Source organism: Symsagittifera roscoffensis, chromosome 1 (assembly GCF_963678635.1).
Source record: "Symsagittifera roscoffensis chromosome 1, txSymRosc1.1, whole genome shotgun sequence".
NCBI lineage: Eukaryota > Metazoa > Xenacoelomorpha > Acoela > Convolutidae > Symsagittifera > Symsagittifera roscoffensis.
The window spans coordinates 75,506,554-75,530,815 of record NC_087062.1 but is presented as its reverse complement, the minus strand read 5'-3'; the positions used below and the strand labels follow the sequence as shown (position 1 = coordinate 75,530,815).

Sequence of the window (24,262 nt, the reverse complement as noted above, 5' to 3'; positions counted from 1 at the left end):
ATAAAAACTTGCGGTTTTTGGTACCTATTTTTTTTAAAGAAAAAAAAACAGCTGTTTTCAATCATTTTCTAAGATTCAAGATATACACTTTACACTGAAATACAATTGCTATTTTACTTGAGCCGTTGCTATGGCAAAAAGGTTAAGGAGTGTGAATAGAAATGAGATGTAAATTTGTCGGAGCAGGTTCGAATCCTACTCGCTGCGATTCGTACGAGCAAAAGTGACGGTCTTTTAGATGGGACAATAAAGTTTTTTTTCTCAGATTTGCTTCGAATATTGATTTATTGCGGTTTTTGGTGTCTGCATTTTGAAAAAAAAAAGGATTTGCCGAGTTGAACTAAGTTTTTAAAATTAACCTATACTTTTACCTTGAAATACAATTCCTATTTTGTTGAGATTCTGATTCATTCTAAGCAGCCATGGCCGAGTGGTTAAGGCGTCCAACTAGACATCAAATGTGATCCACACGCCAAAGGTTTGAATCCTGCTGGAAGCAATACGTATTAGCAAGAGTGAAATTTTTAGTACATTTTTAAATTGGTGAAAAAAGCATAGTTGCGTCGCTTTTTTTATTTGCTGTTTAAAATAGTTTTTCGATGTCTGTTTTTTTTTCAAAAAACAACAGCTGTTTTTAATCCATTTTAAAATTTATAAATACATGTCATAAGGAAATACAATAACTATTTTCTTAAGTTTTTTATTGTTTGGTAGCAGCCATGGCCGAGTGGTTAAGGCGTCTGACTCGAAATCAGGTGTGATCTTCACGCGCAGGTTTGAATCCTGCTGGCTGCGATTGTCACGTGTTGCAGTGGCAGATTTTTAAGTTGATGAAAGATGCGTATTCGCGTCAGTTTTTTTCGTTTGCTTTATAAAACCTTGCGATTTTTGGTACCTAATTTTTTGAAAAAAAAAAAATAACAGCTGTTTTTAGTCATTTTATAAGGTTCAAGATATACCCTTTACACTGAAATACAATGGCTATTTTTGTTTAGACGTTGCTATGGCAAAGTTGTTAAGGAGTGTGATTAGAAATCAGTTGTAAGGAAATCCGCTGTTTTTAACATTTTTTAAGGTTCAAGATATACAATTTACACTGAAATACAATGGCTATTTTTGTTTAGACGTTGCTATGGCAAAGTTGTTAAGGAGTGTGATTAGAAATCAGTTGTAAGGAAATCCGCTGTTTTTAACCTTTTTTAAGGTTCAAGATATACAATTTACACTGAAATACAATGGCTATTTTTCTTCAGACGTTGCTATGGCAAAGTGGTTAAGGAGTGTGATTAGTAATCAGTTGTAAAGTTGTCGGAGCAGGTTCGAATTCTACTGGCTGCGATTCGTACGAGTAAAAGTGGCAGACTTTTAGATGGGACATTAAAGTTTTTTTTTTCTCAGATTTGCTTCGAATATTGATTTATTGCGGTTTTTGGTGTCTGCAGTTTGAAAAAAAAAGGATTTGTCGAGTTGAACTAAGTTTTTAAAATTAACCTATACTTTTACCTTGAAATACATTTCCTATTTTGTTGAGATTCTGATTCATTCTAAGCAGCCATGGCCGAGTGGTTAAGGCGTCCAACTAGACATCAAATGTGACCCACACGCCAAGGTTTGAATCCTGCTGGAAGCAATACGTAATAGCAAGAGTGGCAGATTTCTCGATTTGTGCTGGCAAAAAGAGTAGATTATTAAATTGGTGAAAAAAGCATAGTTGCGTCGCTTTTTTTATTTGCTGTTCAAAATAGTTTTTCGATGTCTGTTTTTTTTCAAAAAACAACAGCTGTTTTTAATCCATTTTAAAATTTATAAATACATGTCGCAGGGAAATACAATAACTATTTTCTTAAGTTTTTTATTGTGTGCTAGCAGCCATGGCCGAGTGGTTAAGGCGTCTGACTCGAAATCAGATGTGATCTTCACGCGCAGGTTCGAATCCTGCTGGCTGTGATTGTCACGTGTTGCAGTGGCAGATTTTTAAGTTGATGAAAGATGCGTATTCGCGTCAGTTTTTTTCGTTTGCTTTATAAAACCTTGCGATTTTTAGTACCTAATTTTTTGAAAAAAAAATAACAGCTGTTTTTAATCTTTTTTTAAAGTTCAAGATATACCCTTTACACTGAAATACAATGGCTATTTTTGTTTAGACGTTGCTATGGCAAAGTTGTTAAGGAGTGTGATTAGAAATCAGTTGTAAGGAAATCCGCTGTTTTTAACCTTTTTTAAGGTTCAAGATATACAATTTACACTGAAATACAATGGCTATTTTTGTTTAGACGTTGCTATGGCAAAGTTGTTAAGGAGTGTGATTAGAAATCAGTTGTAAGGAAATCCGCTGTTTTTAACCTTTTTTAAGGTTCAAGATATACAATTTACACTGAAATACAATGGCTATTTTTCTTCAGACGTTGCTATGGCAAAGTGGTTAAGGAGTGTGATTAGTAATCAGTTGTAAAGTTGTCGGAGCAGGTTCGAATTCTACTGGCTGCGATTCGTACGAGTAAAAGTGGCAGACTTTTAGATGGGACATTAAAGTTTTTTTTTTCTCAGATTTGCTTCGAATATTGATTTATTGCGGTTTTTGGTGTCTGCATTTTGAAAAAAAAAAGGATTTGTCGAGTTGAACTAAGTTTTTAAAATTAACCTATACTTTTACCTTGAAATACATTTCCTATTTTGTTGAGATTCTGATTCATTCTAAGCAGCCATGGCCGAGTGGTTAAGGCGTCCAACTAGACATCAAATGTGACCCACACGCCAAGGTTTGAATCCTGCTGGAAGCAATACGTAATAGCAAGAGTGGCAGATTTCTCGATTTGTGCTGGCAAAAAGAGTAGATTATTAAATTGGTGAAAAAAGCATAGTTGCGTCGCTTTTTTTATTTGCTGTTCAAAATAGTTTTTCGATGTCTGTTTTTTTTTCAAAAAACAACAGCTGTTTTTAATCCATTTTAAAGTTTATAAATACATGTCGCAGGGAAATACAATAACTATTTTCTTAAGTTTTTTATTGTGTGCTATCAGCCATGGCCGAGTGGTTAAGGCGTCTGACTCGAAATCAGATGTGATCTTCACGCGCAGGTTCGAATCCTGCTGGCTGCGATTGTCACGTGTTGCAGTGGCAGATTTTTAAGTTGATGAAAGATGCGTATTCGCGTCAGTTTTTTTCGTTTGCTTTATAAAACCTTGCGATTTTTGGTACCTAATTTTTTGAAAAAAAAATAACAGCTGTTTTTAATCTTTTTTTAAAGTTCAAGATAAAACCGCTGTTTTTAATCTTTTTTATGGTTCAAGATATACCCTTTCACTGAAATACAATGGCTATTTTTGTTTAGACGTTGCTATGGCAAAGTTGTTAAGGAGTGTGATTAGAAATCAGTTGTAAGGAAATCCGCTGTTTTTAACCTTTTTTAAGGTTCAAGATATACAATTTACACTGAAATACAATGGCTATTTTTCTTCAGACGTTGCTATGGCAAAGTGGTTAAGGAGTGTGATTAGTAATCAGTTGTAAAGTTGTCGGAGCAGGTTCGAATTCTACTGGCTGCGATTCGTACGAGTAAAAGTGGCAGACTTTTAGATGGGACAATAAAGTTCTTTTTTCTCAGATTTGCTTCGAATATTGATTTATTGCGGTTTTTGGTGTCTGCATTTTGAAAAAAAAGGATTTGTCGAGTTGAACTAAGTTTTTAAAATTAACCTATACTTTTACCTTGAAATACATTTCCTATTTTGCTGAGATTCTGATTCATTCTAAGCAGCCATGGCCGAGTGATTAAGGCGTCCAACTAGACATCAAATGTGACCCACACGCCAAGACTTGAATCCTGCTGGAAGTAATACGTATTAGCAAGAGTGGCAGATTTCTCGATTTGTGCTGGCAAAAAGAGTAGATTATTAAATTGGTGAAAAAAGCATAGTTGCGTCGCTTTTTTTATTTGCTGTTTAAAATAGTTTTTCGATGTCTGTTTTTTTTCAAAAAACAACAGCTGTTTTTAATCCATTTTAAAATTTATAAATACATGTCGCAGGGAAATACAATAACTATTTTCTTAAGTTTTTTATTGTGTGCTAGCAGCCATGGCCGAGTGGTTAAGGCGTCTGACTCGAAATCAGTTGTGATCTTCACGCGCAGGTTCGAATCCTGCTGGCTGCGATTGTCACGATTTGCAGTGGTAGATTTTTAAGTTGATGAAAGATGCGTATTCGCGTCAGTTTTTTTCGTTTGCTTTATAAAACCTTGCGATTTTTGGTACCTAATTTTTTGAAAAAAAAAATAACAGCTGTTTTAATCTTTTTTTAAAGTTCAAGATAAAACCGCTGTTTTTAATCTTTTTTATGGTTCAAGATATACCCTTTACACTGAAATACAATGGCTATTTTTGTTTAGACGTTGCTATGGCAAAGTTGTTAAGGAGTGTGATTAGAAATCAGTTGTAAGGAAATCCGCTGTTTTTAACCTTTTTTAAGGTTCAAGATATACAATTTACACTGAAATACAATGGCTATTTTTCTTCAGACCTTGCTATGGCAAAGTGGTTAAGGAGTGTGATTAGTAATCAGTTGTAAATTTGTCTGAGCAGGTTCGAATCCTACTGGCTGCGATTCGTACGAGTAAAAGTGGCAGAATTTTAGATGGGACATTAAAGTTTTTTTTTTCTCAGATTTGCTTCGAATATTGATTTATTGCGGTTTTTGGTGTCTGCATATTGAAAAAAAAGGATTTGTCGAGTTGATTTGAGTTTTTAAATTAACCTATACTTTTACCTTGAAATACAATTCCTATTTTGTTGAGATTCTGACTGATTCTAAGCAGCCATGGCCGAGTAGTTAAGGCGTCCAACTAGACATCAAATGTGATCCACACGCCAAGGTTTGAATCCTACTGGAAGCAATACGTATTAGCAAGAGTGGCAGATTTCTCGATTTGTGCTGGTAAAAAGAGTAGATTTTTAAATTGGTGAAAAAAGCATAGTTGCGTCGCTTTTTTTATTTTTTGTATAAAATTGTTTTTCGATGTCTGTTTTTTTTTCAAAAAACAACAGCTGTTTTTAATCCATTTTAAAATTTTAAAATACATGTCGCAGGGAATTACAATAACTATTTTCTTAAGTTTCAAATTTCTTGCAGCAGCCATGGCCGAGTGGTTAAGGCGTCTGACTCGAAATCAGGTGTGATCTTCACGCGCAGGTTCGAATCCTGCTGGGTGCGATTGTCAAGTGTTGAAGTGGCATATTTTTAAGTTGACGAAAGATCCGTATTCGCGTCAGATTTTTTCGTTTGCTTTATAAAAACTTGCGATTTTTGGTACCTAATTTTTTGAAAAAAAAAAAATAACAGCTGTTTTTAATCTTTTTTTAAAGTTCAAGATATACCCTTTACACTGAAATACAATGGCTATTTTTGTTTAGACGTTGCTATGGCAAAGTTGTTAAGGAGTGTGATTAGAAATCAGTTGTAAGGAAATCCGCTGTTTTTAACCTTTTTTAAGGTTCAAGATATACAATTTACACTGAAATACAATGGCATTTTTTCTTCAGACGTTGATATGGCAAAGTGGTTAAGGAGTGTGATTAGTAATCAGTTGTAAAGTTGTCGGAGCAGGTTCGAATGCTACTGGCTGCAATTCGTACGAGTAAAAGTGGCAGACTTTTAGATGGGACAATAAAGTTTTTTTCCGCAGATTTGCTTCGAATATTGATTTATTGTGGTTTTAGTGTATGCTTTTTGAAAAAAGAAAGGATTTGTCGAGTTGAACTAAGTTTTTAAAATTAACCTATACTTTTACCTTGAAATACATTTCCTATTTTGTTGAGATTCTGATTCATTCTAAGCAGCCATGGCCGAGTGGTTAAGGCGTCCAACTAGACATCAAATGTGACCCACACGCCAAGGTTTGAATCCTGCTGGAAGCAATACGTAATAGCAAGAGTGGCAGATTTCTCGATTTGTGCTGGCAAAAAGAGTAGATTATTAAATTGGTGAAAAAAGCATAGTTGCGTCGCTTTTTTTATTTGCTGTTCAAAATAGTTTTTCGATGTCTGTTTTTTTTTCAAAAAACAACAGCTGTTTTTAATCCATTTTAAAATTTATAAATACATGTCGCAGGGAAATACAATAACTATTTTCTTAAGTTTTTTATTGTGTGCTAGCAGCCATGGCCGAGTGGTTAAGGCGTCTGACTCGAAATCAGATGTGATCTTCACGCGCAGGTTCGAATCCTGCTGGCTGCGATTGTCACGTGTTGCAGTGGCAGATTTTTAAGTTGATGAAAGATGCGTATTCGCGTCAGTTTTTTTCGTTTGCTTTATAAAACCTTGCGATTTTTGGTACCTAATTTTTTGAAAAAAAAATAACAGCTGTTTTTAATCTTTTTTTAAAGTTCAAGATATACCCTTTACACTGAAATACAATGGCTATTTTTGTTTAGACGTTGCTATGGCAAAGTTGTTAAGGTGTGTGATTAGAAATCAGTTGTAAGGAAATCCGCTGTTTTTAACCTTTTTTAAGGTTCAAGATATACAATTTACACTGAAATACAATGGCTATTTTTGTTTAGACGTTGCTATGGCAAAGTTGTTAAGGAGTGTGATTAGAAATCAGTTGTAAGGAAATCCGCTGTTTTTAACCTTTTTTAAGGTTCAAGATATACAATTTACACTGAAATACAATGGCTATTTTTCTTCAGACGTTGCTATGGCAAAGTGGTTAAGGAGTGTGATTAGTAATCAGTTGTAAAGTTGTCGGAGCAGGTTCGAATTCTACTGGCTGCGATTCGTACGAGTAAAAGTGGCAGACTTTTAGATGGGACATTAAAGTTTTTTTTTCTCAGATTTGCTTCGAATATTGATTTATTGCGGTCTTTGGTGTCTGCATTTTGAAAAAAAAAGGATTTGTCGAGTTGAACTAAGTTTTTAAAATTAACCTATACTTTTACCTTGAAATACATTTCCTATTTTGTTGAGATTCTGATTCATTCTAAGCAGCCATGGCCGAGTGGTTAAGGCGTCCAACTAGACATCAAATGTGACCCACACGCCAAGGTTTGAATCCTGCTGGAAGCAATACGTAATAGCAAGAGTGGCAGATTTCTCGATTTGTGCTGGCAAAAAGAGTAGATTATTAAATTGGTGAAAAAAGCATAGTTGCGTCGCTTTTTTTATTTGCTGTTCAAAATAGTTTTTCGATGTCTGTTTTTTTTTCAAAAAACAACAGCTGTTTTTAATCCATTTTAAAGTTTATAAATACATGTCGCAGGGAAATACAATAACTATTTTCTTAAGTTTTTTATTGTGTGCTAGCAGCCATGGCCGAGTGGTTAAGGCGTCTGACTCGAAATCAGATGTGATCTTCACGCGCAGGTTCGAATCCTGCTGGCTGCGATTGTCACGTGTTGCAGTGGCAGATTTTTAAGTTGATGAAAGATGCGTATTCGCGTCAGTTTTTTTCGTTTGCTTTATAAAACCTTGCGATTTTTGGTACCTAATTTTTTGAAAAAAAATAACAGCTGTTTTTAATCTTTTTTTAAAGTTCAAGATAAAACCGCTGTTTTTAATCTTTTTTATGGTTCAAGATATACCCTTTCACTGAAAAACAATGGCTATTTTTGTTTAGACGTTGCTATGGCAAAGTGGTTAAGGAGTGTGATTAGTAATCAGTTGTAAATTTGTCTGAGCAGGTTCGAATCCTACTGGCTGCGATTCGTACGAGTAAAAGTGGCAGACTTTTAGATGGGACAATAAAGTTTTTTTTTGTCAGATTTGCTTCGAATATTGATTTATTGCGGTTTCTGTTGTCTGCATATTGAAAAAAAAAAGGATTTGTCGAGTTGATTTGAGTTTTTAAATTAACCTATACTTTTACCTTGAAATACAATTCCTATTTTGTTGAGATTCTGACTGATTCTAAGCAGCCATGGCCGAGTAGTTAAGGCGTCCAACTAGACATCAAATGTGATCCACACGCCAAGGTTTGAATCCTACTGGAAGCAATACGTATTAGCAAGAGTGGCAGATTTCTCGATTTGTGCTGGTAAAAAGAGTAGATTTTTAAATTGGTGAAAAAAGCATAGTTGCGTCGCTTTTTTTATTTTTTGTATAAAATTGTTTTTCGATGTCTGTTTTTTTTCAAAAAACAACAGCTGTTTTTAATCCATTTTAAAATACATGTCGCAGGGAATTACAATAACTATTTTCTTAAGTTTCAAATTGTTTGCAGCAGCCATGGCCGAGTGGTTAAGGCGTCTGACTCGAAATCAGGTGTGATCTTCACGCGCAGGTTCGAATCCTGCTGGGTGCGATTGTCAAGTGTTGAAGTGGCATATTTTTAAGTTGATGAAAGATCCGTATTCGCGTCAGATTTTTTCGTTTGCTTTATAAAAACTTGCGGTTTTTGGTACCTATTTTTTTAAAACAAAAAACAGCTGTTTTCAATCATTTTCTAAGATTCAAGATATACACTTTACACTGAAATACAATGGCTATTTTACTTGAGACGTTGCTACGGCAAAAAGGTTACGGAGTGTGAATAGAAATGAGATGCAAAGTTGTCGGAGCAGGATCGAATCCTACTGGCTGCGATTCGTACGAAAAAAAGTGACCGACTTTTAGATGGGACAATAAAATTTTTTCTCAGATTTGCTTCGAATATTGATTTATTGCGGTTTTTGGTGTCTGCATTTTGAAAAAAAAAAAAGATTTGTCGAGTTGAACTAAGTTTTTAAAATTAACCTATACTTTTACCTTGAAATGCAATTCCTATTTGGTTGAAATTCTGATTCATTCTAAGCAGCCATGGCCGAGTGGTTAAGGCGTCCAACTAGACATCAAATGTGATCCACACGCCAAGGTTTGAATCCTGCTGGAAGCAATACGTATTAGCAAGAGTGGCAGATTTCTCGATTTGTGCTGGCAAAAAAAGTAGATTTTTAAATTGGTAAAAAAAGCATAGTTGCGTCGCTTTTTTTATTTTCTGTTTAAAATAGTTTTTCGATGTCTGTTTATTTTAAAAAACAACAGCTGTTTTTAATCCATTTTAAAATTTAAAAATACATGTCGCAGGGAAATGCAATAACTATTTTCTTAAGTTTTTTATTGTTTGGAAGCAGCCATGGCCGAGTGGTTAAGGCGTCTGACTCGAAATCAGATGTGATTTTCACGCGCAGGTTCGGATCCTGCTGGCTGCGATTGCAACGTGTTACAGTGGCAGATTTTTTAGTTGATAAAAGATCCGTATTCGCGTCAGTTTTTTTCGTTTGCGTATTCGATTTTTGGTACCTAATTTTTTGAAAAAAAAGAACAGCGGTTTTTAATCATTTTTAAGTTACAAGATATACAATTTGTTTTGAAATACAATGGCTATTTTCGTGGAGATGTTGATTTTTTGGTATATGCCATGGCCAAGTGGTTGAGGCGTCTGACTCAAAGTCAGATGTGATCTTTCCGCGTAGGTTCGAGTCCTGCTGGCTGAAACTGACACTGGCAAAAAAGCAGATTTCAAGATTGCTGAAAAATGCGTATTTGCGTCCAATTTCTTCGTTTGCATTATGAAAACTTGCAATTTTTGGTACCTATTTTTTTTGTAAAAAACAGCTGTTTTCAATCATTTTCTGATATTCAAGGTATACATTTACACTGAAATACATTGAGTATTTTTGTTGAGACCTTGAGTGTTTAGTAGCAGCTATAGCCAAGTGGTTAAGGAGTGTGATTCGAAATCAGTTGTGATCTTTTCGAAGCCGGTTTGAATCCTGCTGGCTGCTTTTTGTACTGGCGAAATGTGTAGATTTGTAACTTGGTGAAAAATGCATCTTTGCGTCGCATTTTTTTCTTTGCTGTTTAAAAATGTTTTTCGATGTCTGTTTTTTTCAAAAAAAAACAGCTGTTTACAATCAATTTTTAAATTTAAGTAAACCTGTTGAATGGAGATACAATAGCTATTTTGTTCAGATTTTTAATTATTAGCAGCAGCCATTGCCGAGCGGTTAAGGCGTCTGACTTGAAATCAGATATGATCTTCACGCGCAGGTTTGAATTCTGCTGGCTGCGGTTGTCATTGGCCGAAATGGCAAATTATTAGGTTGAAGAAAGATCCGTATTCGCGTCAGACTTTTTCGTTTGCTTTATAAAAAGTTGCAATTTTTGGTACCTATTTTTTGGGAAAAAAAGAACAGCTGTTCTAATTCATTTTTTTTAGATTCAAGATATACACTTTACACTGAAATACAATGGATATTTTTGTTGAGATGTTGAAAGTTTGGTAGCAGCCATGGCAAAGTGGTCTAGGAGTGTGATTCAAAATAAGATGTGAAATTTTTGCGTAGGTTCGAATGCTGCTGGCTGAAATTGACACTGGCAAAATATCAGATTTCAAGACTGCTGAAAAATGCGTATTTGCGTCAGATTTTTTCGTTTGCATTATAAAAACTTGCAATTTTTGGTACCTGTTTTTTTGAAAAAATCAGCAGTTTTTAGTTATTTTTTAAGATTAAGATAGACACTGTACACTGAAACAATGGCTATTTTTGTTGAGACCTTGAATTCTTGGTAGCATTTATGGCCAAGTGGTTAAGGAGAGTGAACGAAATCAGTTGTGATCTTGTCGGAGCAGGTTAGAATCCTGCTGACTGCACTTTGTACTGGCAAAAAGAGTAGATTTTTAACTTGGTGAAAAAGAGTAGATTTTTAAAATGTTTTTTTTTATTTGCTGATTAAATCAGATGTGGTCTTCGCTTGCAGGTCCGAATCTTCTGTTTGCTATTTATTCTGGCAAAAAAGCAGATCTTTAGATTGCTGTAAATGCAAATTTGCGTCCGATTTTTTTTGCTTTTCAAAATATTGCACTTTTTGTATGTTTTTTGAAGAAAAAGAACAGATGTTCTTTATCCATTTTTGAATTTAAGATATACACTTTACACTGAAACACCAAAGCGATTTTTGTTGAGACTTTCAATCATTGGCACCAGGCATGCACGAGTGGTTAAGGTGTCTGACTCGAAAACAAATGTGATCTCCACGCACACGTTCGAATCATGCTGGCGGCGACTCACACTGGCTGAAATGGCAAAATTTTAGATTGATATAAATGCGTTTTCGCGTCAGATTTTTTCGTTTGCTTTATAAAAACTTGCGATTTTTGGTACCTATTTTTAGAAAAAGAAACAGCTGTTTTTAATCATTTTACAAGGTTTAAGATATACACTTTACACTGAAATACAATGGCTATTTTTGTTGAGACGTTAGATTTTGGTAGTAGCTACGGCCGTGTGGTTAAGGAGTGTGATGCGAAATCCGTTGTGATCTTGTACGGAGCAGGTTCGAATCCTGCTTGCCACATTTTGTAATGGCAAAAAGACTTGATTTTTAAATTGGTGAAAAATGCATATTTGCGTCGCATTTGTTTATTTGCTGTTTGAAATTGTTTTTCGATGTCTGTTTTTAGAAAAAAAAGAACAGCTGTTTTTAATCATTTTATAAGGTTCAAGATATACACAGTTTTGAAAAAAAAGAACAGCTGTTTTTAATCATTTCCATTTTTGCTAATACGTTGAATTTTTTGGTAGCAGCTATGGCCAAGTAGTTAAGGAGTCTGATTCGAAATCATGTGTGATGTTGACGAGCAGGATCGAATCCTCCTGGCTGTGCTTTTTAATGGCAAAAAAAGAGTATGTTTTTAAATTGGTGAAAAATGCACATTCGCGTCGCATTTTTTATTTGCTGTTTAAAATTGTTTTTCGATATCTGTTTTTTCAAAAAAAAAACTGCAATTTTTAATCAATTTTTGAATTTAAATATACATGTCGCATGGAAATACAATAGCTATTTTCTTAAGATATTACATTATTTGCAGCAGCCATGGCCGAGTGGTTAAGGCGTCTGACTCGAAATCAGATGTGATCTTCACGCGCATGTTCGAGTTCTGCTAGCTGCGATTGTAAGTGCTGATAGGGTAGATTTTTTGTTGGGTGAAAAATTTGTTTTCGCGTGGGAATTTTTCTTTTGCTTCGTGAGACTTTGCAACTTTGGTATATGTTGTTTGAAAAAAAAGGACAGCTGTTTTCAATCAGTTCTTAAATTTAACATATACACGTCACACTGAAAAACAATTTTGTTGAGAATTTGAATTATTGTTAGCAGGCATTCCCTAGTGCGTAAGGCGTATGACTCGAAATCAGATGTTATCTTTACGCGCATGTTCGAATCCTGCTGGCGGTGACTCTCACTGGCTGAAATGGCAGATTTTTAGGTTGGTAAAAAATGCGTATTCTGGTCAGATTTTTCGCTTGCTTTATAAAAACTTTTTTGGTAACTAATTTTTTGAAAAAAAAAACAGCTGTTTTTAATCATTTTACAAGGTTTAAGATATACACTTTACACTGAAATATAATGGCTATTTTTGTTGAGACGTTAGATTTTGGTAGTAGCTACGGCCGTGTCGTTAAGGAGTGTGATTCGAAATCGGTTGTGATCTTGTACGGAGCAGGTTCGAATCCTGCTGGCCACACTTTGTACTGGCAAAAAGACTTGATTTTTAAATTGGTGAAAAATGCATATTTGCGTCGCATTTTTTTATTTGCTGTTTGAAATTGTTTTTCGATGTCGGTTTTTACAAAAAAAAGAACAGCTGTTTTCAATCATTTTATAAGGTTCAAGATATACACAGTTTTGAAAAAAAAGAACAGCTGTTTTTAATCATTTTATAAGACTTAAGATATACACTTTACACTGAAATACAATGGCCATTTTTGCTGATACGTTGATTTTTTGGTAGCAGCTATGGCCAAGTAGTTAAGGAGTGTGATACGAAATCATGGGTGATGTTGACGAGCAGGATCGAATCCTCCTGGCTGTGCTTTTTAATGGCAAAAAAGATTATATTTTTAAATTGGTGAAAAATGCACATTCGCGTCGCATTTTTTTATTTGCTGTTTAAAATTGTTTTTCGATATCTAATTTTTCGAAAAAAACTGCAGTTTTTAATCAATTTTTGAATTTAAATATACATGTCGCATGGAAATACAATAGCTATATTCTTAAGACATTTTATTATTTGCAGCAGCCATGGCCGAGTGGTTAAGGCGTCTGACTCGAAATCAGATGTGATCTTCACGCGCAGGGTCGAGTCCTGCTGGCTGCGATTGTAACTGCTGATGGGGCAGATTTTTTGTTGGGTGAAAAAAAATTTTTCGCGTGAGAATTTTTCTTTTGCTTCGTGAGACTTTGCAATTTTAGTATCTGTTGTTTGAAAAAAAAGGACAGCTGTTTTCAATCAGTTCTTAAATTTAACGTATACACGTCAAACTGAAAAACAATTTTGTTGAGAATTTGAATTGTTGTTAGCAGGCATTTCCTAGTGCGTAAGGCGTATGACTCGAAAACAGATGTTATCTTTACGCGCATGTTCGATTCCTGCTGTCGGTGACTCTCACTGGCTGAAATGGCAGATTTTTAGGTTGGTAAAAAAAGCGTATTTGCGTCAGATTTTTTTTGCTTTTCAAATTATTCCACTTTTTGTACGTTTTTTGAAGGAAAAAGAACCAATGTTCTTTATCGCTTTTTGAGTTTAAGATATACACTTTACTGAGACTTTTGTTGAGACTTTCAATAAGTGGCACCAAACATGCCCGAGTGGTTAACGCGTCTGACTCGAAAACAAATGTGATCTCCTCGCATGTGTTCGAATCCTGCCGGCGGCGACTCACACCGGCTGAGATGGCAAAATTATAGGTTGGTAAAAATTGCCTATTCGCGTCAGTTTTTTTTTCATTTGCTTTATAAAAACTTTCGATTTTTTGTACCTATTTTTTTGAAAAAAAAAACCGCTGTTTTTAATCTTTTTTTAAGGTTCAATATATACACTTTACACTGAAATACAAAGGCTACTTTTGTTCAGACGTTGCTATGGCAACGTTGTTAAGGAGTGTGATTAGAAATCAGTTGTAAGGAAATCCGCTGTTTTTAACCTTTTTTAAGGTTCAAGATATACAATTTACACTGAAATACAATGGCATTTTTTCTTCAGACGTTGATATGGCAAAGTGGTTAAGGAGTGTGATTAGTAATCAGTTGTAAAGTTGTCGGAGCAGGTTCGAATGCTACTGGCTGCGATTCGTACGAGTAAAAGTGGCAGACTTTTAGATGGGACAATAAAGTTTTTTTCCGCAGATTTGCTTCGAATATTGATTTATTGTGGTTTTAGTGTCTGCTTTTTGAAAAAAGAAAGGATTTGTCGAGTTGAACTAAGTTTTTAAATTTAACATATACTTTAACCTTGAAATACAATTCCTGTTTTGTTGAGATTCTGAATCCTTCTAAGCAGCCATGGCCGAGTGGTTAAGGCGTCCAACTAGACATCAAATGTGATCCACACGCCAAGGTTTGAATCCTGCTGGAAGCAATACGTATTAGCAAGAGTGGCAGATTTCTCGATTTGTGCTGGCAAAAAGAGTAGATTTTTAAATTGGTGAAAAAAGCATAGTTGCGTCGCTTTTTTTATTTGTTGTTTAAAATAGTTTTTCGATGTCTGTTTTTTTTCAAAAAACAACAGCTGTTTTTAATCCATTTTAAAATTTATAAATACATGTCGCAGGGAAATACAATAACTATTTTCTTAAGACATTTTATTATTTGCAGCAGCCATGGCCGAGTGGTTAAGGCGTCTGACTCGAAATCAGATGTGATCTTCACGCGCAGGTTCGAGTCCTGCTGGCTGCGATTGTAACTGCTGATGGGGCAGATTTTTTGTTGGGTGAAAAATTTGTTTTCGCGTGAGAATTTTTCTTTTGCTTCCTGAGACTTAACAACTTTAGTATCTGTTGTTTGAAAAAAAAGGACAGCTGTTTTCAATCAGTTCTTAAATTTAACGTATACACGTCAAACTGAAAAACAATTTTGTTGAGAATTTGAATTGTTGTTAGCAGGCATTTCCTAGTGCGTAAGGCGTATGACTCGAAAACAGATGTTATCTTTACGCGCTTGTTCGAATCCTGCTGTCGGTGATTCTCACTGGCTGAAATGGCAGATTTTTAGGTTGGTAAAAAATGAGTATTTGCGTCAGATTTTTTTTGCTTTTCAAATTATTCCACTTTTTGTACGTTTTTTGAAGGAAAAAGAACCAATGTTCTTTATCGCTTTTTGAGTTTAAGATATACACTTTACTCTGAAATGGAAAAGCGATTTTTGTTGAGACTTTCAATAAGTGGCACCAAACATGCCCGAGTGGTTAAAGCGTCTGACTCGAAAACAAATGTGATCTCCTCGCATGTGTTCGAATCCTGCCGGCGGCGACTCACACCGGCTGAGATGGCAAAATTATAGGTTGGTAAAAATTGCCTATTCGCGTCAGTTTTTTTCATTTGCTTTATAAAAACTTTCGATTTTTTGTACCTATTTTTTTTGAAAAAAAACCGCTGTTTTTAATCTTTTTTTAAGGTTCAATATATACACTTTACACTGAAATACAAAGGCTACTTTTGTTCAGACGTTGCTATGGCAACGTTGTTAAGGAATGTGATTAGAAATCAGTTGTAAGGAAATCCGCTGTTTTTAACCTTTTTTAAGGTTCAAGATATACAATTTACACTGAAATACAATGGCAGTTTTTCTTCAGACGTTGATATGGCAAAGTGGTTAAGGAGTGTGATTAGTAATCAGTTGTAAAGTTGTCGGAGCAGGTTCGAATGCTACTGGCTGCGATTCGTACGAGTAAAAGTGGCAGACTTTTAGATGGGACAATAAAGTTTTTTTCCGCAGATTTGCTTCGAATATTGATTTATTGTGGTTTTAGTGTCTGCTTTTTGAAAAAAGAAAGGATTTGTCGAGTTGAACTAAGTTTTTAAATTTAACATATACTTTTACCTTGAAATACAATTCCTGTTTTGTTGAGATTCTGAATCCTTCTAAGCAGCCATGGCCGAGTGGTTAAGGCGTCCAACTAGACATCAAATGTGATCCACACGCCAAGGTTTGAATCCTGCTGGAAGCAATACGTATTAGCAAGAGTGGCAGATTTCTCGATTTGTGCTGGCAAAAAGAGTAGATTTTTAAATTGGTGAAAAAAGCATAGTTGCGTCGCTTTTTTTATTTGTTGTTTAAAATAGTTTTTCGATGTCAGTTTTTTTTTTTTCAAAAAACAACAGCTGTTTTTAATCCAATTTAAAACTTAAAAATACATGTCGCAGGGAAATACAATAGCTATTTTCTTAAGACATTTTATTATTTGCAGCAGCCATGGCCGAGTGGTTAAGGCGTCTGACTCGAAATCAGATGTGATCTTCACGCGCAGGTTCGAGTCCTGCTGGCTGCGATTGTAACTGCTGATGGGGCAGATTTTTTGTTGGGTGAAAAATTTGTTTTCGCGTGAGAATTTTTCTTTTGCTTCGTGAGACTTTGCAACTTTAGTATCTGTTGTTTGAAAAAAAAGGACAGCTGTTTTCAATCAGTTCTTAAATTTAACGTATACACGTCACACTGAAAAACAATTTTGTTGAGAATTTGAATTGTTGTTAGCAGGCATTCCCTAGTGCGTAAGGCGTATGACTCGAAAACAGATGTGATCTTCACGCGCAGGTTCGAGTCCTGCTGGCTGCGATTGTAACTGCTGATGGGGCAGATTTTTTGTTGGGTGAAAAATTTGTTTTCGCGTGAGAATTTTTCTTTTGCTTCGTGAGACTTTGCAACTTTAGTATCTGTTGTTTGAAAAAAAAGGACAGCTGTTTTCAATCAGTTCTTAAATTTAACGTATACACGTCACACTGAAAAACAATTTTGTTGAGAATTTGAATTGTTGTTAGCAGGCATTCCCTAGTGCGTAAGGCGTATGACTCGAAAACAGATGTTATCTTTACGCGCATGTTCGAATCCTGCTGTCGGTGACTCTCACTGGCTGAAATGGCAGATTTTTAGGTTGGTAAAAAATGAGTATTTGCGTCAGATTTTTTTTGCTTTTCAAATTATTCCACTTTTTGTACGTTTTTTGAAGGAAAAAAAAACCAATGTTCTTTATCGCTTTTTGAGTTTAAGATATACACTTTACTCTGAAATGGAAAAGCGGTTTTTGTTGAGACTTTCAATAAGTGGCACCAAACATGCCCGAGTGGTTAACGCGTCTGACTCGAAAACAAATGTGATCTCCTCGCATGTGTTCGAATCCTGCCGGCGGCGACTCACACCGGCTGAGATGGCAAAATTATAGGTTGGTAAAAATTGCCTATTCGCGTCAGTTTTTTTCATTTGCTTTATAAAAACTTTCGATTTTTTGTACCTATTTTTTTGAAAAAAAACCGCTGTTTTTAATCTTTTTTTAAGGTTCAATATATACACTTTACACTGAAATACAAAGGCTACTTTTGTTCAGACGTTGCTATGGCAACGTTGTTAAGGAATGTGATTAGAAATCAGTTGTAAGGAAATCCGCTGTTTTTAACCTTTTTTAAGGTTCAAGATATACAATTTACACTGAAATACAATGGCAATTTTTCTTCAGACGTTGATATGGCAAAGTGGTTAAGGAGTGTGATTAGTAATCAGTTGTAAAGTTGTCGGAGCAGGTTCGAATGCTACTGGCTGCGATTCGTACGAGTAAAAGTGGCAGACTTTTAGATGGGACAATAAAGTTTTTTTCCGCAGATTTGCTTCGAATATTGATTTATTATGGTTTTAGTGTCTGCTTTTTGAAAAAAGAAAGGATTTGTCGAGTTGAACTAAGTTTTAAATTTAACATATACTTTTACCTTGAAATACAATTCCTGTTTTGTTGAGATTCTGAATCCTTCTAAGCAGCCATGGCCGAGTGGTTAAGGCGTCCAACTAGACATCAAATGTGATCCACACGCCAAGGTTTGAATCCTGCTGGAAGCAATACGTATTAGCAAGAGTGGCAGATTTCTCGATTTGTGCTGGCAAAAAGAGTAGATTTTTAAATTGGTGAAAAAAGCATAGTTGCGTCGCTTTTTTTATTTGTTGTTTAAAATAGTTTTTCGATGTCAGTTTTTTTTTTCAAAAAACAACAGCTGTTTTTAATCCAATTTAAAACTTAAAAATACATGTCGCAGGGAAATACAATAGCTATTTTCTTAAGACATTTTATTATTTGCAGCAGCCACGGCCGAGTGGTTAAGGCGTCTGACTCGAAATCAGATGTGATCTTCACGCGCAGGTTCGAGTCCTGCTGGCTGCGATTGTAACTGCTGATGGGGCAGATTTTTTGTTGGGTGAAAAATTTGTTTTCGCGTGAGAATTTTTCTTTTGCTTCGTGAGACTTTGCAACTTTAGTATCTGTTGTTTGAAAAAAAGGACAGCTGTTTTCAATCAGTTCTTAAATTTAACGTATACACGTCACACTGAAAAACAATTTTGTTGAGAATTTGAATTGTTGTTAGCAGGCATTCCCTAGTGCGTAAGGCGTATGACTCGAAAACAGATGTGATCTTCACGCGCAGGTTCGAGTCCTGCTGGCTGCGATTGTAACTGCTGATGGGGCAGATTTTTTGTTGGGTGAAAAATTTGTTTTTGCGTGAGAATTTTTCTTTTGCTTCGTGAGACTTTGCAACTTTAGTATCTGTTGTTTGAAAAAAAAGGACAGCTGTTTTCAATCAGTTCTTAAATTTAACGTATACACGTCACACTGAAAAACAATTTTGTTGAGAATTTGAACTTTTGTTAGCAGGCATTCCCTAGTGCGTAAGGCGTATGACTCGAAAACAGATGTTATCTTTACGCGCATGTTCGAATCCTGCTGTCGGTGACTCTCACTGGCTGAAATGGCAGATTTTTAGGTTGGTAAAAAATGAGTATTTGCGTCAGATTTTTTTTGCTTTTCAAATTATTCCACTTTTTGTACGTTTTTTGAAGGAAAAAGAACCAATGTTCTTTATCGCTTTTTGAGTTTAAGATATACACTTTACTCTGAAATGGAAAAGCGGTTTTTGTTGAGACTTTCAATAAGTGGCACCAAACTTGCCCGAGTGGTTAACGCGTCTGACTCGAAAACAAATGTGATCTCCTCGCATGTGTTCGAATCCTGCCGGCGGCGACTCACACCGGCTGAGATGGCAAAATTATAGGTTGGTAAAAATTGCCTATTCGCGTCAGTTTTTTTCATTTGCTTTATAAAAACTTTCGATTTTTTGTACCTATTTTTTTGAAAAAAAAAACCGCTGTTTTTAATCTTTTTTTAAGGTTCAATATATACACTTTACACTGAAATACAAAGGCTACTTTTGTTCAGACGTTGCTATGGCAACGTTGTTAAGGAATGTGATTAGAAATCAGTTGTAAGGAAATCCGCTGTTTTTAACCTTTTTTAAGGTTCAAGATATACAATTTACACTGAAATACAATGGCAATTTTTCTTCAGACGTTGATATGGCAAAGTGGTTAAGGAGTGTGATTAGTAATCAGTTGTAAAGTTGTCGGAGCAGGTTCGAATGCTACTGGCTGCGATTCGTACGAGTAAAAGTGGCAGACTTTTAGATGGGACAATAAAGTTTTTTTCCGCAGATTTGCTTCGAATATTGATTTATTGTGGTTTTAGTGTCTGCTTTTTGAAAAAAGAAAGGATTTGTCGAGTTGAACTAAGTTTTTAAATTTAACATATACTTTTACCTTGAAATACAATTCCTGTTTTGTTGAGATTCTGAATCCTTCTAAGCAGCCATGGCCGAGTGGTTAAGGCGTCCAACTAGACATCAAATGTGATCCACACGCCAAGGTTTGAATCCTGCTGGAAGCAATACGTATTAGCAAGAGTGGCAGATTTCTCGATTTGTGCTGGCAAAAAGAGTAGATTTTTAAATTGGTGAAAAAAGCATAGTTGCGTCGCTTTTTTTATTTGTTGTTTAAAATAGTTTTTCGATGTCAGTTTTTTTTTCAAAAAACAACAGCTGTTTTTAATCCAATTTAAAACTTAAAAATACATGTCACAGGGAAATACAATAGCTATTTTCTTAAGACATTTTATTATTTGCAGCAGCCATGGCCGAGTGGTTAAGGCGTCTGACTCGAAATCAGATGTGATCTTCACGCGCAGGTTCGAGTCCTGCTGGCTGGGATTGTAACTGCTGATGGGGCAGATTTTTTGTTGGGTGAAAAATTTGTTTTCGCGTGAGAATTTTTCTTTTGCTTCGTGAGACTTTGCAACTTTAGTATCTGTTGTTTGAAAAAAAAGGACAGCTGTTTTCAATAAGTTCTTAAATTTAACGTATACACGTCACACTGAAAAACAATTTTGTTGAGAATTTGAATTGTTGTTAGCAGGCATTCCCTAGTGCGTAAGGCGTATGACTCGAAAACAGATGTTATCTTTACGCGCATGTTCGAATCCTGCTGTCGGTGACTCTCACTGGCTGAAATGGCAGATTTTTAGGTTGGTAAAAAATGAGTATTTGCGTCAGATTTTTTTTGCTTTTCAAATTATTCCACTTTTTGTACGTTTTTTGAAGGAAAAAAATTGATGCTCTTTATCGCTTTTTGAGTTTAAGATATACACTTTACTCTGAAAAGGAAAAGCGGTTTTTGTTGAGACTTTCAATCATTGGCACCAAACATGCCCGAGTGGTTAACGCGTCTGACTCGAAAACAAATGTGATCTCCTCGCATGTGTTCGAATCCTGCCGGCGGCGACTCACACCGGCTGAAATGGCAAAATTATAGGTTGGTAAAAACTGCGTATTCGCGTCAGTTTTTTTCATTTGCTTTATAACAATCCTTCTAAGCAGCCATGGCCGAGTGGTTAAGGCGTCCAACTAGACATCAAATGTGATCCACACGCCAAGGTTTGAATCCTGCTGGAAGCAATACGTATTAGCAAGAGTGGCAGATTTCTCGATTTGTGCTGGCAAAAAGAGTAGATTTTTAAATTGGTGAAAAAAGCATAGTTGCGTCGCTTTTTTTATTTGTTGTTTAAAATAGTTTTTCGATGTCAGTTTTTTTTCAAAAAACAACAGCTGTTTTTAATCCAATTTAAAACTTAAAAATACATGTCGCAGGGAAATACAATAGCTATTTTCTTAAGACATTTTATTATTTGCAGCAGCCATGGCCGAGTGGTTAAGGCGTCTGACTCGAAATCAGATGTGATCTTCACGCTCAGGTTCGAATCCTGCTGGCTGCGATTGTCACGTGTTGCAGTGGAAGATTTTTAAGTTGAGGAAGGATCCGTATTCGCGTCAGGTTTTTTCGTTTGCTTTAAAAAAACTTGCGGTTTTTGGTACCTATTTTTTTATACAAAAAACAGCTGTTTTCAATCATTTTCTAAGATTCAAGATATACACTTTACCCTGAAATACAATGGTTGTTTTGTTGAGACGTTGAAATTTGGTTGCAGCTATGGCCAAGTGGTTAAGGACTGTGATTCGAAATCATGTGTGATCTTGATGCGCAGGATAGAATCCTGCTGGCTGTGCTCTTTAATGGCAAAAAAGGAGTAAATTTTCAAAGTGGTGAAAAATGCATTTTTGCGTCGTATTTTTTTATTTGCTGTTTGAAATTGTTTTTCGATGTCTGTTTTTTCAAAAAAAAATATTTCTAATCGATTTTTAAATTTAAATATACATGTCGCATGGAAATATAATAGCTATTTTCTTAAGAGTATTTTCTATTTGACGGACTTTTAGATGGGACAATAAAGTTTTTTTTTCTCAGAATTGCTATGTGAAATTTTTCGGTTTTGGTATCTGTTGTTTGAAAGAAAAAGAACAGCTGTTTTCAATCAATTTTTAAGTTTAACATATACAAGTCACACTGGAAAGCAATCGCAATTTTTGTTGAGATTTTGAATCGTTGGCAGCAGGCATACACTAGTGCTTAAGGCGTATGACTCGTAAACAGATGTTATCTTTTCGCACATGTTCGAATCCTGCTGGCGGCGACTCTCACTGGCTGAAAGGGCAGATTTTTAGGTTGGTGAAAAATGTGTCATCGCGTCAGAGTTTTTTGTTTGCTTTATAAAATATTGCGATTTTTGTTACCTTTTTTTGAAAAAAAAAGAACAGCTGTTGTTAATCATTTTTGAAGATTCAAGATATACATTTTACACTGATAAACAATTGGCTTTTTTGCATTGACGTTGAATTTCTGGCAGCAGCCAGGGCCGAGTGTTAAGGCGTCTGACTTGAAATCAGATACGATCTTCACGGGCAGGTTCGAATTCAGCTGGATGCGATTTTCACTGGCTGCTATGGCAGATTTTTAAGTTGATGAAAGATCCGTTTTCGCGTCAGATTTTTTCATTTGCTTTTAAAAACTTGCGACTTTTGATACCTATTTTTTTGAAGAAAAAAACTGCTGTTTTTAATCATTTTGCAAGATTCAAGACATACACTTTACACTGAAATACAATTGCTATTTTTGTTGAGATGTTGAATTTTTGGTAGCAGTCCTGGACAAGTGGTTAAGGCGTCTGACTCAAACTCAGATGTGATATTTTCGCGTAGTTTCGAATCCTGCTAGCTGAAATTGACACTGGCAAAAAGCAGATTTCAAGATTGCTGAAAAATGCGTCTTTGCGTCCGATTTCTTCGTTTGCATTATAAAAACTTGCGATTTTTGGTACCTATTTTTTTGAAAAAAAAACAGCTGTTTTCAATCATATACCCTTTACAGTGAAATACAATGAGTGTTTTTGTTGAGACGTTAAAATTTTGGTAGTAGCTATAGCCGAGTGGTTAAAGAATATGATTCGAATTTGGTTGTGATTTTGTCGGAGCAGGTTCGAATCCTGCTCGCTGCATTTTGTACTGGTAAAGAGAGTAGTTTTTTAAAAGGGTGAAAAATGCATATTTGCGTCGCATTTTTTTATTTGCTGTTCAAAATTGTTTTCGATGGCTATTTTTGTTGAGATGTTGCTATGGCAAAGTGGTTGAGGAGTGTGATTAGAAATCAGTTGTAAAATTGTCGGCTATTTTTGTTGAGACGTTTTTTAAGGTTCAAGATATACACTTTACACTGAAATACAATGGCGTTTTTTTGTTGAGACGTGGCTATTTTTTTGAAGGTACCTAATTTTCGTACCTATTTTTTGAAAAAAACCGCTGTTTTTAATCTTTTTTAAGGTTCAATATATACACTTTACACTGAAATATAAAGGCTACTTTTGTTCAGACGTTGCTATGGCAAAGTGGTTAAGGAGTGTGGTTAGAAATCAGTTAAAAGGAAATCCGCTGTTTTTAATCTTTTTTTAAGGTTCAAGATATACCCTTTGCACTGAAATACAATGGCTATTTTTGTTTAGACGTTGCTATGGCAAAGTTGTTAAGGAGTGTGATTAAAAATCATTTGTAAGGAAATCCGCTGTTTTTAACCTTTTTTAAGGTTCAAGATATACAATTTACACTGAAATATAATGGCTATTTTTGTTTAGACGTTGCTATGGCAAAGTTGTTAAGGAGTGTGATTAGAATCAGTTGTAAGGAAATCCGCTGTTTTTAACCTTTTTTAAGGTTCAAGATATACAATTTACACTGAAATACAATGGCTATTTTTCTTCAGACGTTGCTATGGCAAAGTGGTTAAGGAGTGTGATTAGTAATCAGTTGCGAACTTGTCGGAGCAGGTTGGAATCTTGCTGGCTGCACTTTGTACTGGCAAAAGAGTAGATTTTTAAATTGGTGAAAAATGAAATTTCGCGTCGCATTTTTTGTTTGCTGTTCAAAATAGTTTTTCGATGTCTGTTTTTTTCAAAAAACAACAGCTGTTTTTAATCAATTTTTAAATTTAAAAATACTTGTCGCAGGGAAATACAATAAGTATTTTCTTAAGTTTTCATTGTTTGCAGCAGCCATGGCCGATTGGTTAAGGCGTCTGACTCGAAATCAAATATGATCTTCACGTGCAGGTTCGATTTCTTCGAAACATCCGTATTCGCGTCAGATGTTTTCGTTTGCTTTTTAAAAACTTGCAATTTTTGGTACCTATTTCTTTGAAAAAAAACTGCTATTTTTAATAATTTGTAAGATTCAAGACATACACTTTACACTGAAATACAATTGCTATTTCTGTTGAGATGTTGAATTTTTGGTAGTAGCCCTGGCCAAGTGTTTAAGGCGTCTGACTCAAAGTCAGATGTGATATTTTTGCGTAGTTTCGACTCCTGTTGGCTGAAATTGACACTGGCAAAAAAACAGGTTTCAAGATTGCTGAAAAATACGTATTTGCGTCCGAGTTCTTCGTTTGCATTATAAAAACTTGCAATTTTTGGTAACTATTTTAAAAAAAAACAGCAGTTTTCAATCATTTTCTAAGATTCAAGATATACACTTTACACTGAAATAC

The 24,262-nt window shown here is 35.2% G+C and overlaps 1 protein-coding gene and 17 non-coding genes across 18 annotated transcripts in view; all 18 read left to right on the top strand.

The window, feature by feature from the left end:
• LOC134839865 (low-density lipoprotein receptor-related protein 2-like) overlaps positions 1-24,262 on the top strand; it is a 213,029-nt gene that overhangs the window by 49,283 nt on the left and 139,484 nt on the right. The window lies entirely within an intron of this gene.
• Trnas-cga (transfer RNA serine (anticodon CGA)) lies at positions 714-795 on the top strand. Its single transcript has one exon. It is a non-coding gene; the product is annotated as a tRNA-Ser (tRNA).
• On the top strand, positions 1,866-1,947 carry Trnas-cga (transfer RNA serine (anticodon CGA)). The gene has a single exon. It is a non-coding gene; the product is annotated as a tRNA-Ser (tRNA).
• On the top strand, positions 3,017-3,098 carry Trnas-cga (transfer RNA serine (anticodon CGA)). Its single transcript has one exon. It is a non-coding gene; the product is annotated as a tRNA-Ser (tRNA).
• On the top strand, positions 4,071-4,152 carry Trnas-cga (transfer RNA serine (anticodon CGA)). Its single transcript has one exon. It is a non-coding gene; the product is annotated as a tRNA-Ser (tRNA).
• Positions 5,126-5,207, top strand: Trnas-cga (transfer RNA serine (anticodon CGA)). Its single transcript has one exon. It is a non-coding gene; the product is annotated as a tRNA-Ser (tRNA).
• Positions 6,148-6,229, top strand: Trnas-cga (transfer RNA serine (anticodon CGA)). The gene has a single exon. It is a non-coding gene; the product is annotated as a tRNA-Ser (tRNA).
• Trnas-cga (transfer RNA serine (anticodon CGA)) lies at positions 7,297-7,378 on the top strand. Its single transcript has one exon. It is a non-coding gene; the product is annotated as a tRNA-Ser (tRNA).
• Trnas-cga (transfer RNA serine (anticodon CGA)) lies at positions 8,213-8,294 on the top strand. The gene has a single exon. It is a non-coding gene; the product is annotated as a tRNA-Ser (tRNA).
• On the top strand, positions 9,099-9,180 carry Trnas-cga (transfer RNA serine (anticodon CGA)). Its single transcript has one exon. It is a non-coding gene; the product is annotated as a tRNA-Ser (tRNA).
• On the top strand, positions 9,961-10,042 carry Trnas-uga (transfer RNA serine (anticodon UGA)). The gene has a single exon. It is a non-coding gene; the product is annotated as a tRNA-Ser (tRNA).
• Trnas-cga (transfer RNA serine (anticodon CGA)) lies at positions 11,843-11,924 on the top strand. Its single transcript has one exon. It is a non-coding gene; the product is annotated as a tRNA-Ser (tRNA).
• Trnas-cga (transfer RNA serine (anticodon CGA)) lies at positions 13,049-13,130 on the top strand. Its single transcript has one exon. It is a non-coding gene; the product is annotated as a tRNA-Ser (tRNA).
• Positions 14,626-14,707, top strand: Trnas-cga (transfer RNA serine (anticodon CGA)). Its single transcript has one exon. It is a non-coding gene; the product is annotated as a tRNA-Ser (tRNA).
• Positions 16,217-16,298, top strand: Trnas-cga (transfer RNA serine (anticodon CGA)). The gene has a single exon. It is a non-coding gene; the product is annotated as a tRNA-Ser (tRNA).
• Positions 18,089-18,170, top strand: Trnas-cga (transfer RNA serine (anticodon CGA)). Its single transcript has one exon. It is a non-coding gene; the product is annotated as a tRNA-Ser (tRNA).
• Trnas-cga (transfer RNA serine (anticodon CGA)) lies at positions 19,961-20,042 on the top strand. The gene has a single exon. It is a non-coding gene; the product is annotated as a tRNA-Ser (tRNA).
• Trnas-cga (transfer RNA serine (anticodon CGA)) lies at positions 21,023-21,104 on the top strand. The gene has a single exon. It is a non-coding gene; the product is annotated as a tRNA-Ser (tRNA).